Genomic DNA, 17,413 nt, shown 5'->3' on the forward strand with positions numbered 1-17,413 from the left:
CTTTATAAAAGTATTTTGGTACCATCTATGCAATTTGCGCATACTGTTTCCCCTATTGATTTTATACCTATAGTTTAACCTACAGAAATATTGGGCAGATGTACAGAGAGGTATATACAAATCATCTCTGCAACACTCTTTGTAATAGTAAAAACCTGGAAGCGCCGAAACTGGTTTGGCTCAGTGGATAGAGTGTCAGCCTGCGGACTGAAAGGTCCAGGTTCGATTCTGGTCAAGGGCATGTACCTTGGTTGTGGGCACTTTCTCAGTAGGGGGTGTGCAGGAGGCAGCCAATCGATGATTTTCTTTCTAACTCTCTATCCCTCTCTCTTCCTCTCTGTAAAAAAATCAATAATATATATATATATATATATATATGTGTGTGTGTGTGTGTGTGTGTGTGTGTGTGTGTGTGTGTGTGTAAAAACACCTGGAAGCAACCTCCATAAGTAACAAGAGAACAGTTAAATTATAAAACATAAGCATATGAAATAGAAATACCCAAAACTGCATGTACTAATATGGAAAAGTGTTCAAAATAAGCAAACTAAAAGCAAGGTTCATGAGAGCTGATGAAACATTTGGAGGTAAAAATGTAAAATAAAAATAAATTACAGCCGAAGCCGGTTTGGCTCAGTGGTAGAGCATCGGCCTGCGGACTGAAAGGTCCCGAGTTCCATTCTGGTCAAGGGCATGTACCTTGGTTGCAGGCACATCCCCGGTAGGGGGTGTGCAAGAGGCAGCTGGTCGATGTTTCTCTCTCATCAATGTTTCTAGCTCTCTATCCCTCTCCCTTTCTCTCTGTTAAAAATCAAAAAATATATTAAAAATAAATAAATAAATAAATAAATAAATAAATAAATAAATAAATAATAAAATAAATTACATCCTCTTATAGTGCTTCCATTTACACCTGGATAGTAAATAAATAAATAAATAAATAAGTGTTTGAGAAGAAATGTACAACAACAATTTATCCTGATTTGTGGAATGTGGAAGAGATGAATAAAGTGGGGACATCTCTTTTCACTTCACATATTTGGTGGTGTGTTTTTTTGTGTGTTTTTTTTCTTTTCTTCTTTTTAGTAAAGTAAATCATGTACTTAGCAAAATATGCAAATCACAAGAAGATCTCTGATGAATTTTTATTAAATGAACCCCTATATGTCACTACAATCAGATCAAGATTTAGAGCATTATCAGCATCCCAGAAGCCTCTTTTCTTCCTGATTCCATCTATACCCCTGGTAATCCCTATCAAACCTGGGAACTAGTGAACTAGTCCGATTAGTGTACGCATCTCAAGAAATTTACCACTATAGCACTGTCCAGAAAATTTTGGGTTACTTTGTCTGAAAAAATTATTTTTAAAAAACTGTGCTTCGGCAGCATAAGCATCCCTCTTTTGAATATCAAATACACTAAGCAGTTCATTCAAAGAAATCAATTCAAAATATATACCGAGCACTTTCAATATCTTTTCTGTGGGAAGGCAGGGATTCCTTATAACAATTCTGCAAGGCAGGAGCTACCTTTATTTTACTCTGGAGCCATAGCTTTCAAGCAGGTCAGTAAATAACGTCCCCAAGGTTACACTCCGATGTAATGAGTGGCGGCAGGGCCTGGATACCCACAAAGGTAGTCTGATCCCAGTATTTGCAACTCCCTGCCAGCCGTGAACAAAAGAAAAAAAGGGCAAGAAGTAGAGTTGAGAGAGCTTAGGTGGCCTCCAGCAGCGGTTCTCTTTTTGGCTTCCTTTCGAATAAATAACTTAATGTCTCTACATCAGTAGAGTTAGGCTCCGTTCCTCTTCTGGTCTGAATCTCTGATAAATAATGTGACCTACCACAATACAGAGCAAATATGCTTCATCATGGTGTATGAAATCATGTCCTGCATTCAGAAATGACTCATAAAAGGAAATAAAACCACAATTTTTGAAACTATTGGAAACAATAATTTTAATTTAATGTTATTTTTGGACATGGGGGGGGGGATTTCTTTCCCCTTAAATAAGCAAGTTTGTGGTTTTGAAGGGTCTTGCTCATCTTTTTTGTGGAAAATGCCTAAAAACAAACCACTAGAAACTAAACTTTTTCCTTCCTCAGTTGTGCCTGAAAAAAGGCTTAATTTATCTCACCAGAAGGCCACATATAATTTTACCATACACATTTAGGATTTTGGGTGCCCATATTTTGAAACATTAGTTAAAAAAAAAAATACAGAACATGCTTCCTCTTAGATGACGTCTTTCATTCTGAGGGTTAAAAATTCTTTAAAATAATATGAACTTTATCTCAGCAGAAAGCGACCAATAGGGTCAAAATTTGTTTCTGGAGAAAGCTGGAAGCAGGAACCTCAATTAGAAAGTAAGTCTTAACTTTGGTGTATTCAAAATACCCATTTATGCTGGACACATCTTTACTTCTGTTAGAAAATCAGCAACATTGATCCAAATGAAGCCTTAAGTAAGTTAGAATAGGAACTAAAATCTGCTTCCATGACCAGAAGCAAACAGAACCAGTTTCCAAATGTAAACAGGATTCCTTATTTGTAGTTATCTGTCTGTGGATACATGCACAGAACACTGCAGTTACTGAATTTCCCTCAATATCTACAGAGCAGAAAGATAGGAGCTCTCCCCTCAGTGAGTTCACACTCTCTCTAGAAGTCAGACTCACATATAATTAACCCCAGAACAATGTGCAGTTATATTAATAGCCCGAAGAAGGTGCTATGGTATTACAGAGAGGGAAGCGTGAATTTTGCCTGAGTCTTCAGGAAGGCTTCCCAGAAGAGGTGACATTTGAGCTGAGCCTTGAAACATGAGTAGGTTTTTCTGACCAGGTAGATAGCAAAAGAATACGAGGCAAGTAGGTTAAGGCAGGGACAGTGTAGAACTTCATGAGACTCTCCCAGGGAGAGGAAAGGAAGTGTCTGTGTTATTTGTTATTGTTTTTTAATAGATTTTTAAAATATATATATATTTTTTTTAATACATATTTTATTGATTTTTCACAGAGAGGAAGGGAGAGGATAGAGAGTTAGAAACATCGATGAGAGAGATACATCGACCAGCTGCCTCTATGCACACCCCCCCATCAGGGAAGTGCCCGCACCAATGTACATGCCCTTGGCCGGAATCGAACCTGGGACCTTTCAGTCCGCAGACCGACGCTCTATCCACTGATAGAGCTATTTTTAAAACATTTTATTGATTTTTTACAGAGAGGAAGGGAGAGAAAGAGGGACAGAGAGCTAGAAACATCGATCAGCTGCCTCCTGCACACCCCCCACTGGGGATGTGCCTGCAACTAAGGTACATGCCCTTGACCGGAATTGAACCTGGGACCTTTCAGTCTGCAGAATGACACTCTATCCACTGAACCAAACCAGTTTCGGCAGTATTTGTGTTTTATGCCATAGAGCATTCATTAAAAAATAGGTAAGTCTTACATTAGAATCCATTGTAGAAAGAATCACCCTAAGAAAACAGATATGTGACTTGAATTCTCTCGGGGCAAGAGGAGACCTCTGATTGATGAAACCAAGAAGCGTTCATTTGGAAAAACAGAACCTCTGGTTTGCTGCCTATTCTCCAATGGCTAAGGGGCTACCAGGCTTCCCGATCAAGGTCAGGCATCAAGTGCCTGGATGAACTTGAGGTTTGCTAGGCCTTCTTGTACTTCCAGTCAGTGTGCAGAGCAGAACTGTCCTTCATTGTCTGAAAACTCACGATTTAAGCTCCTGACCTACAATCCCCTCCCAAGTTCCCGGGAATGGCCCTGATCTGTCACTGTCCTGCCCAGCATCCACTTCATCTTTCTGCTAGCAAGTACCTGTGTCAGGTCCTTCTCTCTTCTCTTCTTAGAAAACTGAAAGACATTTTGGTCACATACAGTATGTTGTATTTGCAGTCCTTAAGAGTACATTTCAAAAATTAAAGCATAAATCAAAGGTGAAAAAGAGAGAGAGAGAGAGAGAGAGAGAGAGAGAGAGAGAGAGAGAGAGTGAGTTATGAGGTACCTCTTCCCTGCTTGCTTCAGCATCAATTAGTAAACGATATGAAATCCCCAAGTCAATCTGACTGCTTCATGGTAACATGATTACCTGCTTAATACAATTAAGGTAAAACCACTAAATTACCCAATACATTTGTGTGGAATTTTAAGTATCTTTGCAATTACTAGTGGGATTTAAAAATAAATGCTCTACTGTATAGAACTTGTATGGATATTAGTCTAATCATATATTTATAATACTGTTTCATATTTTAAAGTAATTTTCACATTCAACTCAAAATTCTTGCAGGAAAAGTTATCCTCTCATTTTATGTTAACATTATATGTTCCCATTTTGCCCCTTTAGTAATTTTGAAACATCTTTCATTTATACCTAAACCAGGCAGACGTCAGAGATAGTATTCAGACTAGAGTCACATTTCCTTACACAACTGCACATCAATTCACAGATAAATGTATGTCAAGATTAAACCTATAGAGTTGAATATACATTTGGATTTAGTAATTCACTAAAGAAGCTTTTGCATGCAATATTTTTCATTTTTACTTTCTCCAGATTGTACTATTGTTATTAAACTCAAGATCCTGAAATTATGGTACTAATTGAAAGCTAAACAATACTCCATTTGAAAATTCATCACTATATTAAATGAACAAATGACTTCATTCATAAGTATTTTTTACCCTTACACAGTTGTTATTATAGGTAACTTTACTCCTGACACTACAGACTGAATAAAGTACAAGTTTCTTAAAATTGAATATTTGTCTACTGAAAAGGACAAGTAATTATCATTATTAAAAACAATCCAAAATTATCTACTAGCAAGTAACAGTAAAAATAATAGAAAGAATGGACATATAATTGATTAATTAAATATCTACTTCCTACATATTCTCCCAGATACTTTGCTCTGCCCATGTATATATTATTTCCTGAAAAGAAAAGTAAGCTGAAGATCATCATCTATGTAAAGTTTTTCTGTAAATTCCCTCTGCATAAAGTTAATCTATAAACACAGACCAATGAGAGTTGTTTGACCTTGGGATGAAGGTATGATTGTCTACACTTGACTGAAAATAGAACAATCCTCTCCTGCAGGTCTCTGGGAATCTTTTGACAATATCAAGTTATTTTAAGTTTTACTTTGGTTATGGGTTCCAAACTGGGGGCAATTTTGTTTCCACAGGATATTTGGCCATGTCTGGAGACACTGTCATTTCTTGGGGGAAGGTGCTGCTGGCATCTAGTGGGCAGAGACTAGGGATGCTACTAAACATCCTACAATGCACAGGACAGTCATATACACCAAAGAAAGACTTATCCAGATGCAGCTGGAAGCAATTCCGGGTAAGGAGTAAAAGTGGGGCCTTGATAATTGTCATTTTAACGTCCCTTCCTCCTTCAGTCCCACTCTACTGTGTAGTCATTACATCTGAATCCAAGGACCAGTGACAAGTTCTAGAAACGGTGGTGGTAATAACCTCCTATTGTCTCTGGAAACATAAAAATCATAGCAATATTTTAAGTTATCTTTTTCAAAGTTTATACTGAGTTCATCAATCCCAGGTCAACTAAAAATTATACAAATTCCTATAACTGGTACCGTCAGGCTAAAAAAAAAAAAAAAACAATTGAGAAAACAAATATTGGTTATAAAATAACAGCACCATTATAGAATGTTCTTATAATTGTTTAGATAGTTAAGTAACCACATAGATCAAAATCTTAAAAAGTCTAGATTGCTGTGTGCTGAAGTATTTGGTATAAAAAATACTGTGCAACGTAAGTGGCCAAAGCTGTTTACACACGTCTAACGTCTTTTCTTAGGGCTCCAAATAGTCTCAGATTTGCCAGGATCACCCCTGAATACCAAATTTGTACTTGGAACACTGTACTAAACTTATGGTCCCCAGTCCAAGTCCCCCAAAGGACTTTAAGCTCTAAAAATCTCTAGAATATTTTGGTTACTCTAGTGGAGGATATGCAATCATAATAGCTAAAACTTATGTCAGACACAACTCTAAATGCTTACGTATATTTACATTTTGAATTCTCATAAGAACCCCATGTGTTTTTTCTATTACACATGAGAAAACGGAAGCAAAACCAGTTCAGGTAACATGCTTATCATTATAGAGTTGTTAGTGTCAGATATGGGGCTCCAACCCAAGCAGCATTGGGTTGGAGCTCCATATTCTTAGTACTTAATCATTATGCTATACAAATAAATGGGATATTCAGATGTCAAGTGCTATAAAATACCCATCTCTCCAGACACTTTCAGCTTATCTACTAGATCAGCGACTTCCAATGGTCATGTGAGATATAAATACATTTCTACATCAATGCACACATTGATGTAGAAATGTATTTATATCAATATCTCCGTTGAGCCTGAATTTGGAGTTGCAATTCTACTGAGTTAATACCAGAAATTCCTGAGGTTGTTCTTAAGGTTGTCTTGCCTTAAAACAGTTTTCCCACTATTCCCAATCTCATGGCAGAGAATACCCAGTGTCACCATCTCTGCTCTCATCCCCACTTACTTTAGACATTAAACAAGGTCATTGGTGCCAATTCAATGCCAACGGGAATCCCCAATTTGGGGTGTAGTGAAGAAGGAAACTCTGTTCGGTGCAAACAACTCAATTGTGACACAGTACAGCTGTGGAGTAGTTCAATTCTTGTGCTAAAACTCGGTTATAAAACTGCATGGCTGTGGAAGAGCACTGCTGAGAGGCAGCTCTGAAGCAAGGCCCCTCTCCAAAGTAATAATATATAGCTTCCCTCTATCTTCAGTGTGTTTCAGTTTCTGGGGAGGGGGTAGAAGATAGGGAATCAGTCTTCAGTTCGTGGTGGAAAGGAAAACTGTGCTTTCAGAGCCAGAGCAGAACTGAGCAGAACTGAGTTATGGACCCTGATTGGCCCATCCTCATACAAATGAAGACTCCAAATCCTCACTGATTTGTCCAAAAAACACTGCCCTGATTGGTTAGAATGAGGCACTGTGATTGGTTGGTGAAGAAGCTAATGAAGATATAATTGTATGGCTCTGATTGGACAGGGAAAGTCTCAGTTGTTGCAATTCTAAGAACTAATGCCTTTTCAGGGTTGTGGGACTTGAGAAGGCAAAACACAGTGCAGGCAGGCAGTTCAGTGCAGGAGTCAGGCAGCTTAGTGCAGGCTTCTCCCTGCAGGGCATTTCAGAAAGAGCTTCTAGGCTCTGCACTTAAATTTGATCCCAGTTAGCCACCGCAGCCCTCCTTAGTAGGTATCTTTTTCCCCCAGGGTCAAAGGCTTTCACTCAACAGGAATTTACTTACCCCTGCTTACTGGAGACATTGAAATGACAAATATTGGTAATCACTTCAGTAAAATCTCAGTATAGAGCAAGATTTGAACTCATGTATCCTGTTACATTTCAATGTGGCAAGTGCTATGCTAAACGAAGAAATTGTGAGCTTTGCAGTAAACAGAGCAGAAACATCCAATTCAGCCTCTAGAGTTCAGAAGGACTTAACATTTGGTATCTTGAATCATGATAAATAATTAGGAAAGGAAGTTTCAGGGGCAGAGAAGAGATGTCTTTCAGACAGAAAGAACCACCTGCACAAAGAAATGAAATGGACATGGCCAGGATGTATTTGAGAAATGCATATTCCATACAGATAGAGAAAAGATTTCCTGTGCATGGGTGGTGAGAGATGAGAATGGCCACCTAAGCAAGATTCTCTGCATGAAGTTCCCTTTACTTTATTTGACAAGAATTTTGGAATTTGTCCTATAGACAAGAAGAAATTTTTAGAAGAATTTTAAACCAAGTTAAAAATTGTGAACAAATGTGGTTAGGAAGGGGAGAGTCTTAGAAATTCACTATGTTCACTATTCCTTGCAAATGGTATATGCCAAGAAAAACTAAACCTTATTATAATAAGACACTAAAAGCCCCCATGTCTTCAAAATTATGCAGAGTGAGGGGGAAAAAACTATTCATCTCACTTTAATTGTTGTATGTCTTCAGCAACACTGATAATGAAAAGGCATTTAAAAATCACTTATGTGTACCCAGAACTTTGCTAGGTATTTTCCTGAGTAAAGCCCAAAAACTAAAGTCAACAATTCAGGAAATAAGACAGACCTAAATTTTAAAATCTTCTTGGGTCAACTAAGCAAAATAAAACAGAAGCATCATCTTAACACCTGAAAGTGCATGTGAAACATTTTGGAAGTACTACTGTCCTGCACAGACTTATTGAGATTTGCCTTCTTTAGAAGCAAAGTCTGATATCTGTGTAAGTTTGAGATTACTGAAAACCTCCCAAAAGGACATTTGAACATGGCTCACCAATCTTGTGAGTAAATTTAGCTAGAATTACTAGTCATATTCATGAATATGCATTTGCATTAAAATATAAAAGTTTAAATAAATAAAAAATTAGCTAATTCAGAAACCTGTTGACTCCCCAAGTCATCATCACTTTCAACAAACTGGACACACTAAGGTAGAAATATTCAGTCTCAGAGCATTCAAGTGTTTTCAAATCCTTTAACACTAGGGAATTCAGAATCAGAGGTGAAATGTAATGAATAGATAGTCCCTCTGGGTACATGCAGAGGTCTGTAAATTGTGTATATGACCTTGCAGAAAATAAGCTCTCCTGCTATGTGGTACACCTACTTGATTAGAGATAGGATTTCAAATTTAATGCTATTGATTTTGTGAGTAGAATTAAACTTAATGGCATTCAAATGTAAATTTTTATCATTTCATTGTGGTCTTTCACAAGAAACATCACTTTCAGTTTAAAAAAAAAGGAGGAAAGAAAAACAGGAAAAGGATCAATAACTCACATTAAAATTTAAGGTCAGTTCAATTTATGCCACTGCTGATGTTTCTTCATAAAATCTTTAAAGGAAAAAAAGATGCTCTAATAATATAAATATTTGTGTGTACAAATTTGATGTGCCTACATCAGACCTATTACTCTAGGTGGGTAACCTTTTAACTATTTTCATTTTCTCAGTACTAAACTGAAATAAAGTTACAGACTGGTTAATAATATCTAATTTATATTAGCATGGACAGACATACCTTTTGCCTATGTTATTACACTGAGATATTTTGTGGTATTTGAGAGATGTCTTTTGTTCTGCTTTATTTCTGGTTTGGTTTGGTTTGGTTTTAGTGGATGGCACACTAACATACTAGAGCAGGTTCTCTGATCTGGCCACTTGTGTCAGAAGACTCGTTTGTGTTTCCAGTGATTTCACACACTGAAGACCCTCACAGAGACTTTGGAGACTTTGGGAGGCTGCGATGATCAGAAGGCAGAGTTGGTGAGTGATCTGAAGGCCACCACGTCCTGAGCAGTGGATATTTCCAGTAAATATATCCAGAGCAGAGGGTACCAGTATTTCTCTAGTGGGCAGCAAGTCAGTTTTCACTTGAATAAAAGGGGATGTGGCTGAATAAATAAGTGAAAAATGAAAACCACTGCTTCAGTGAAAAAAGGACATTAACATTTAAAAATAAGATTAATATTAACAAAAGTCTGAAATCTGTGTAAGTTGAAACTATTTCCAAAATATGAATGACCCTATTATAATTTAAACTTGCCTCTAGTAACTCATGATGCAGTCTTTATTAATTAGTTCAATATAAATATGTAGATTTGAGAATCATAACCAGCATTCAAGCTTAAACAAACAAACAAAAACTACCCTGTAAGACTAATTACGTCTGACCAATAGATAAAGCTTGAAAACAAAGGGAAATTCTACATGTGAGTTAAATATTAAAAAGATCTAGTAATATGTTCTTGATGTTTGGGAAGCATCCCAGAGTAAGTTTCCCCAAATTAAAGTCATTTACCACCAATCTTCATGATTTTGGCTGTTTCAGCCAAGCACTTGTTCACTGTTATTTAATATGTTTCTTTAAATAGGTGCTTTTTAAAATTATTTTTACTTCAATACTTTTTTTTGGCCTTGTCTTAAACAGTATTTTTCGTGAAAGTATACGCTTAAAATGAAAGTTAACACTTTTTTCTAATGTGCTTAGAAATAAATACAAAACTAATCATATAAAAATAAAATATTTGTTTGAGTACCTAAAATGAACTCATATATATATATGATTGTTGGGAGCAACTGACTAGCACACTGCTTCAGGATAAGGGATCTGGGGTCAGACTACAGAGTTGGGATCCTGGTTCCATTCCACTGCATGTCAAGACCTCAGTTTTCTCATCTGTAAAATGGGAATAATTAAAGCACCTAATTTATTACATAGTTGAGCAGATTAGATTAGCTAATCCACAAAACACTTTGAAGTATTTTGCATGAAGTAAATCCTAAGTAAAAGTCAGCAATGATTTGATGATGAGGATTGAGTGATGATGGTAATGATTAAGCAGAAAAATTGCAACTGTACAAAAACCAAACTGGCAACTTTTATGTTAAAGTATTCTTTAAGATATACATATATGTAAGAAAATATACTTCAGATATGAAATTTCAAGATGGCTATTTTATATTGGCTTAATAAAACTTCACTTTGAGATTACTAGTATTCCAATGTGAGCATAGCAATTTCGAGTTTACCTAAAAAGTTCAATCTAAAAAAATGTACCTGTGACTAAATAATATTAAAAAATCCTAACATGATAATGCATCCTTTGTTCATACATTAAAATATATTCACCACTGTACATAAATAAAAGCTTTAAAATGTGACTATTTTGTATTAAAATGTTTCATATGGGGGAAATTTAGAATTTCTGGCATTTTAATATGGTGTTATTCTTCATCAGCCATGCACTGCAATCTCAGGGTGAGGAAAGGGCCAGACCAATGCTGAAAGGTTTCAAATATCAAACTGTACTATTATGTCAGTGCCCTAAGATCAATTAGCACCTTTCAATGACAGAAAAGGTTACCCTGAGACTCAGAGGTTCGCTCTCTGAAACTGTTTTAAACACCATATAAATGTGGTTTTGATAACTTAAAACGGTTTCTATTTTTAAATTAATCTGTTTCATCTCTTTTTCTGAAAGAGGGAAAAGCGTTGGGGAAATAAGAAAAGCGCTATTCACTTTCAGTACTTCTCTCCTAGTGAAAACATGGATGGGGACGTGATAAGAACAGCCAAACTTTCAAGAGCAAAACAGTGTATCGTGAAGGCTTATTATATTCATGTGCAGGGCCACATGTAAAGCTAGGTGACAGTAATGTTTACAAAGTCTTCAAACTCAAAAGCAAGCGAACTTGCTTTTTCTGCGTGTGAATAGGTGATTCTTCCACTTGAGTTCAAGCTCAATGACAAGTTTAGCTCCAGGTACGGTTTAATGAATATTCAGTGAAAACACATCTAACTGCAAAATGCAGTATTGCAGATACTGTGATTAAATACGCATTGCATCTCACCCATTTCTAGAACGAATGCCTGAAAGAGCATGTTATTTCTTACTTCGCTGGGAAAAATTCACGCGAGAAGCAGGTACACTGCAACTTCATCCCATGCCTCCTTGGTGTTGATTTCATTCACCTAGTAACCATTGTAATAAAATCCCCAACTGTATTTCTGAATACAGTTGGTTTAAGACACTCTACAGGGAGACATATTATAAGTGTTTAGAATGTGTAAGAATAATATCCATTTGTAAAAGAAACTGTCATGATTATGTTCTCAGTGAAAACAAGAAGGCGTTTGGTAGTTTGTTTAGCTCTTCAATGAGAGGATTCAAAACGTCTTCTACTTTGATAGCATGCTCTTCTGTTTGTTTCTTAAATGAGTGATCTGAAATATTTACAACCAGACAGTACCTAATTTTAGGTTTTTAGTGCTTTAACAGCTCCATGAAATATGATCAGCAGCTGCAATACAGAACTATGGTGAATAAACTCCTTATAGAGGGGGGCCTGCTTTTACTGGCTTCTCAGTGTTCCTGCATTTACCTCCGAGAAGGGGGAAAATTATAATGAGAAAACATAATAACTACTTGCACTCTTGAATTTCTTAACACTTCACAAAGTCTTGAAAAGAATTATCTCCCCTCTTCTTGAATTCTACATAAAAAGTTCTATCGGGTGAAATAGTTTAATTTTATTATTTGAGGGTTAGTGAACTTTCCAACCTCCTAACTTTTCATAACAAAAGTTATGTGGTTGTGTGTGTGTGTGTGTGTGTGTGTGTTTATCATTCTAACTTTCTAAAACTTCTGAATAATTCAATTCCAATGCATAAATTTTTTAAAAAATGAAATACCAAGCCACACAAATATATTTTTAGATATGGCATCAGTCATTTAAAGCTTGCAACAGAGATTGAAAACATGAAACTGGACACTCTATTTCTCGTGGCTATGTAAAATTTATTTACACCCCAAATCACAATATAAATAAAAAAAGGAAACTCTTAGATACGGAGAACTTGTTTTTCTTTTTCTTTTTAAATCAAAGAGGTTTTTTTTAAAAGAAAATTTATACAAAATGAAAAACTCATCTTGCGACTTCCCTCAAAAAAAAGAAACTTTTATGCAGACAAAGTTTTCAACTAGCTTCTACAAATCCTCTAGAATTCAGTCTCTGTATTTTTAATAAGAATAATAATTGTTCTTGAACCAATTTTTAAACAAACCTTGCTTTTTTAATTTTTAAAATTGAACATGTTATTTAAAATACATATTAACTATTAATCTATACATATACATAAAACTTTTCATTTTGTACAGAAGAAATTACGTTTTTTTAATATCCAATAAAATAAAGATAATCAAGGTGTGTTTTTTATTTCAGTTGTTTAAGAAACTACCTCTAATTATGATGGCCTTAAAATGTTGAAGCATATTATTTTCAGGAATTTGACAAAGGAAAACAGGCTTTTGAAAAGCACATTGATTTTAGACCCTCACTTGTTATGAAAGACAAGGCTACAGCCCTTACTAATAATAAAAAAAAAGGGAACAGTTTCCAGATAATCTAATTATGTTATTTTGAAAGCTGTAACTGTCAAAGGTTTTTACTATCTTGAGCAGTCATTTCTAGAGGTTGGTGTAACTCTGAATGGCTTACAACTTTTAATCAGGTGGAACAAGCTATTTTATGGTTTATAATAACAATAAAATTGGATGCAGTTATATCTGCGTTTGGTATTGTTGCCATAAAAATTAGACTCTGGCAGTCTAGCCCCACACACAACAGTTTGTCTCTTGTTACTACTGCTTCCTATTTCTTAAGATAGTTATTTAAAAAAAAAAAATACACAAATGCCTTCGAATGCAGTCCTAAAATGCATCATACCACACGTATCCAGTATTTTGTTTTAGTATTCTTCCTCTCCACACCCTTTCCTACTTTTTGGCTGTCCAGAAATTATTATACAAACTGTTCAGAAATGGTTTAAAATAAAATAAAATAAAACAATGTTTCTGCTTAGGAAGCTCCACCCGGAAGGAAAAAAGGGTCCAGTCCTTGTCCCGAGGAGGTTTTAAAAACGCAAGAAACACAGCCCAACAAAGGAAAAAAAACCACTTGCAGGACTGTCAGTCACCCAAGCCTAAAGGAAACTTCAGAAGCTGCTGAAGGGGAGCCCTGGGCTGCTAAAACGCTCCTGACTCCCCACCTAACTCCACAGGGGCCCCGCTGAGACCGACCAGCGCCCGCCCGCCCCAGGGTGCGAGAAGCGGCTGCCGAGGGGGAGAGGAACGGAATGCCATATTCCAGAAGATACATTTCGCTCCGTCAGTTACGCTGATCCCAGGGTGCCACGCCAGAAGGGGTGAGGGAGAAAGAAAACTGTTAAGTATGAGCTCTTAATGTGAAACCTAACCTGTGGGTTCTCGTAGGTATCAGATTTTGGAAGTGTCTGTAATGACAGCCAGGAAAGCAAATGAATGGCCAACAGCCCACTGGGTTTGAACACGAGAGACTCCTGTTACCTCCGCACAGATCAAGTGCACCAGACACACGCACACAGAGGTGCTCCACGTGGAACTGCCCTGAAACCAAAACACACGCCCCTTCCCTCGCCCGCACCTGGGCGGACAGGGCCAGGGACCTGCGCCTTACCCCCCATTGCCTCCAGCTAGGACTGGGGCACCACTGCCCGCTCCGCAGTTCAGGGGAGAGGGGAGACAAGACCGCCTCCAAACACCCCCCACCCCCAAACACACACACACCCAAAGCACAACCCCCTCTAGTCTTCAAGGGAAAGAGGCAGAGCTAGGGGTGAGGGGAGACACCATCACCCCAACTAGGGGAAGAGATGACAAAAATTCAGCCACCACTCTCTCTCTGCCAAGGGACCAGGTCGGAAAATGCCCTAATAGCTCCAAGCTGTTGCGAATAACGCGTGCAAAGAAAGAAGCATCTTTCAAGTGCCACCGAACCAAAGTTCTGGCTGCTGCGCGCAGGGCACGAGAGAAAACAATCCCGCACATGGTCTGCTGCTTCCAGATCCCAAACCTCGCTCAGCGATGCGAAGGCGCGGAGCCGGTCCCGGTCCCACGGCCACCCAGCCCGGAACCACAAGGCTTGGGAACAGAGAGAAAAACCTGCTCTCCCAGCCAGGTCCCTTGGTTTGGAGAAGTTATAATCAGTCCCTCCGGGGCATCCGCTTCCCGAGGCAAGGAAAAAAGCCTGTGGTTCCCCGGACCCTGGATCGGTGCAAACTGCGGGAGGTGGGCTGACCCTGACCGCGCCGCACAAAAACCAAAAACCGTGCCAGTGCGATGGCCGCGGGCTGCAGCCGGGTCCGCCTGGAGACTCAGAGCCACAGGCACTGAGCTGAGCGTACACAGGCGCCCGCCGGGCAGCGTGGAAACCCCAGGCGCTCGGGGCCTTCCCGGGACCTGGGTCGGCATCCTCAAGTCACACTCATCTCTAAGGGGTCGCCCCGAAGTAATGACTGTCTCGGGATGGAGGGGAGACCCAGAGGAGCGGGGCGGGGTGCAGGTAGCGAGCGGCGCGCCGGGCTCTGCACGGGCTCCGACGCGCCCGCAGGCGGCTGGAAGGCTCAGCCCGGCCTCCCGGGGCGCGGGGCCGGCTCCAGCCCAGAAGGTAACGCCGAAGCCCGAGCGGCCGGGGCGCTGCGGGGTGCGGCACCCAGCCTCTGAGCGCCCGCGGGGACCCCGGTGCCTGCGGGGACCCCCGGCGCCCGCGCTGTCCCGCTCCGCGCCCTCGGTCCCCAGCGCCCCGCGCACTTCCCCCGGTAGAGTGGACGGGGCCCCTTCAACCCTGAACCCCAGCGGGCGAGCTCCAGGCTCCAGACGGGGGGTGTGGAAAGAAGGGGCACTCACCTCCTGCCGCCCCGATCGCCGCGGGATCCTGAAGTTCAAGGCTCTGTCCCCGCAGCGGATCCGTGGGTCCGTACGTAGGGATTTAGGGTCGTTCTTTCCAGGGTCGAAGTTTCCCCTTCGCGCTGTGCCTCTGGTGGAAACAGGACATCCCCTTCGGTCACCCCCCTCCAACAAGGAGCGAACACAAGTGGGGGAGCCACGGGGCGGGGGACCAGCCGGCTCGGAGGGGGAGGAGGAAAGGAGAGAAGCCAAAACGCCGCACTGGCGACAAGGGTGGGGGGGAAAAAAAAGGAGAAGAAAAGAAAAAGACCAGGCGCGCCCCGCCGCCGCCACCGTCGTCCCTCCCCGGCGTCCCCCAAAGCTCCGTCCCCCGCGGAGAGGGGAGCGACAAGTTCACGTGGACCGACCCGAAGTTTTGCGCGGAAGCCCCGGGCGCGGAGCGTGCGCCGTGCGCCGCCGCCTCGCACTTGCGCGCGGGGCGGGGGGCGGGGGACTCCGGAGGCTGCAGAAGGCCTGGGGGCAGGCAGGCTGCGAGGGCCGGCGGCGCCTCTTTTTTTATTCGATCTCGGGGGACGATCGCCCGTAGTCATCGTTTGCGGTCCTGCGTGGGGACCCGCTCGGGAATCCCGGGCGTCCCCCCCCCGGTGGCGCCGCGGTGATCCCCGCGCTGCTGGCGCCGTCCCCACCCCGCCCCCAGCTGTCCAGGCACCGGCCGGCCTGGGCGACCTCCAGGTGGGGGGGAGGGACCCGAGACCGCAAGCCCCTGCTGGGATCAGGGAATTGCTGTGGGTCCCCACCTGCTCCTGCGGGGCAGTCACCGAATGGCCTCTCGTTTTGCCAATGCCCTGTCCCCTGGTGTAGGCCACTGCGGACGTCCTGGTGGACTGCTTTCCACTTACCCAGGGGTGGAGACAAGAGGGACTTCGCCTACTCGCAACAACGTGGAATAGAAAGGAACCCAGGCCTGACTGGGGAGCTTTCACGGGAGGGAAGAAATGCCCTTTTTGGTGAGGATGTATGCTAGGAACGGGTGAGCAGTCTGGGGATGGGCTGTGCTGGGAAGGGCCTGGGCCCTTTCCAGCGCTGGGCGCAGGTATAGGCATCCCTCCCAGAGGCCCAAAGGTCAGGCAGTGATGTGGACTGACTTCCAAGGCAGCGTCAGAGCTTCCCCAGGCACATTGCTGAAGTGACATTTCGTGCCTGAGCCTTCTCTGAGCATGTATTATGCACCCACATAGGATTGCACAGCCAGAGCCTGACACAAAGTGGACAATAAACAATACATGCATTTTGCATCCATTTAATCACCTCCTCCTAAAACCTATTGTCTATTTCCGGAGCATCTTCTTTGTCACATCAATTACGAGTTTTCCTGTATTGAGAACTTACTGAGCGCCCAAGGCCATCAGTCTTTATACTGGCCACTTCTACTGTGAGTTCATTTAATTTCATAACTCTACAATGATTATTTAAACCGGTATAAGAGCTAAGTAAACTGAGGCCCAAAGAAACCTAAATAACTTTCCCAGGGACAAACCCAGTGGTCTCTAACCACATAGCCTATAATTCAACTAGCAGTCTCCCCCACCACACACACACACACACACACACACACACACACTGCCTTAGATGTGGCCTGAAAAATTACAAGTTAATTGGTATACATTACTCCCATTCAAAAAATATTTAGTTGTAATACATTGTCAACTAAATTACATTCTGTAAAAAGTTCAGGAAAAGATTCCCCCTCCACTTCAGCTTGGTTTTACGCAACTGATACGGATACTGTCAAATTCAAAAGCAAAATCAATATTGAATATTTGTAGTTGCAATTTATTTTTTCCTTAATAGGACATTATCTAAAATTATTAACAGGTGATGGGTAAGGTTGTAAATTTAAACTGATAAAGGTATTTTATTGCTTATCTCACCACTCACTGGGGGTCCTTCCCTGCAGATTAATTGGGGGATGAGGGGGTGGGGTTAGTCACTTGCCAAGTATAATGTTTCCTTTCCTGGTTCTCAAGGAACAAAGGTTCTGGTGGTGGATTTGGTGCAAAGAGGATTTGGAGCATAATCTAGACTAGAGA

General features: G+C 40.9%; 1 protein-coding gene across 5 annotated transcripts in view; it reads right to left on the minus strand.

Annotated features, from left to right (window-relative positions):
- Positions 1-15,922, minus strand: part of EYA4 (EYA transcriptional coactivator and phosphatase 4) — a 223,985-nt gene extending 208,063 nt beyond the window's left edge. For all 5 annotated transcript variants that reach the window (XM_084889506.1, XM_084889507.1, XM_084889504.1 and 2 more), the window contains exon 1: positions 15,324-15,922. The gene's annotated coding sequence lies outside the window, so the exon portion shown is untranslated. The remainder of the gene's footprint in view (positions 1-15,323) is intronic.
- Between the last annotated feature and the right edge of the window lie 1,491 nt (positions 15,923-17,413).

The sequence above is a fragment of the Pipistrellus hanaki genome, assembly GCF_964339955.1.
Source record: "Pipistrellus hanaki genome assembly, chromosome: 7".
NCBI lineage: Eukaryota > Metazoa > Chordata > Mammalia > Chiroptera > Vespertilionidae > Pipistrellus > Pipistrellus hanaki.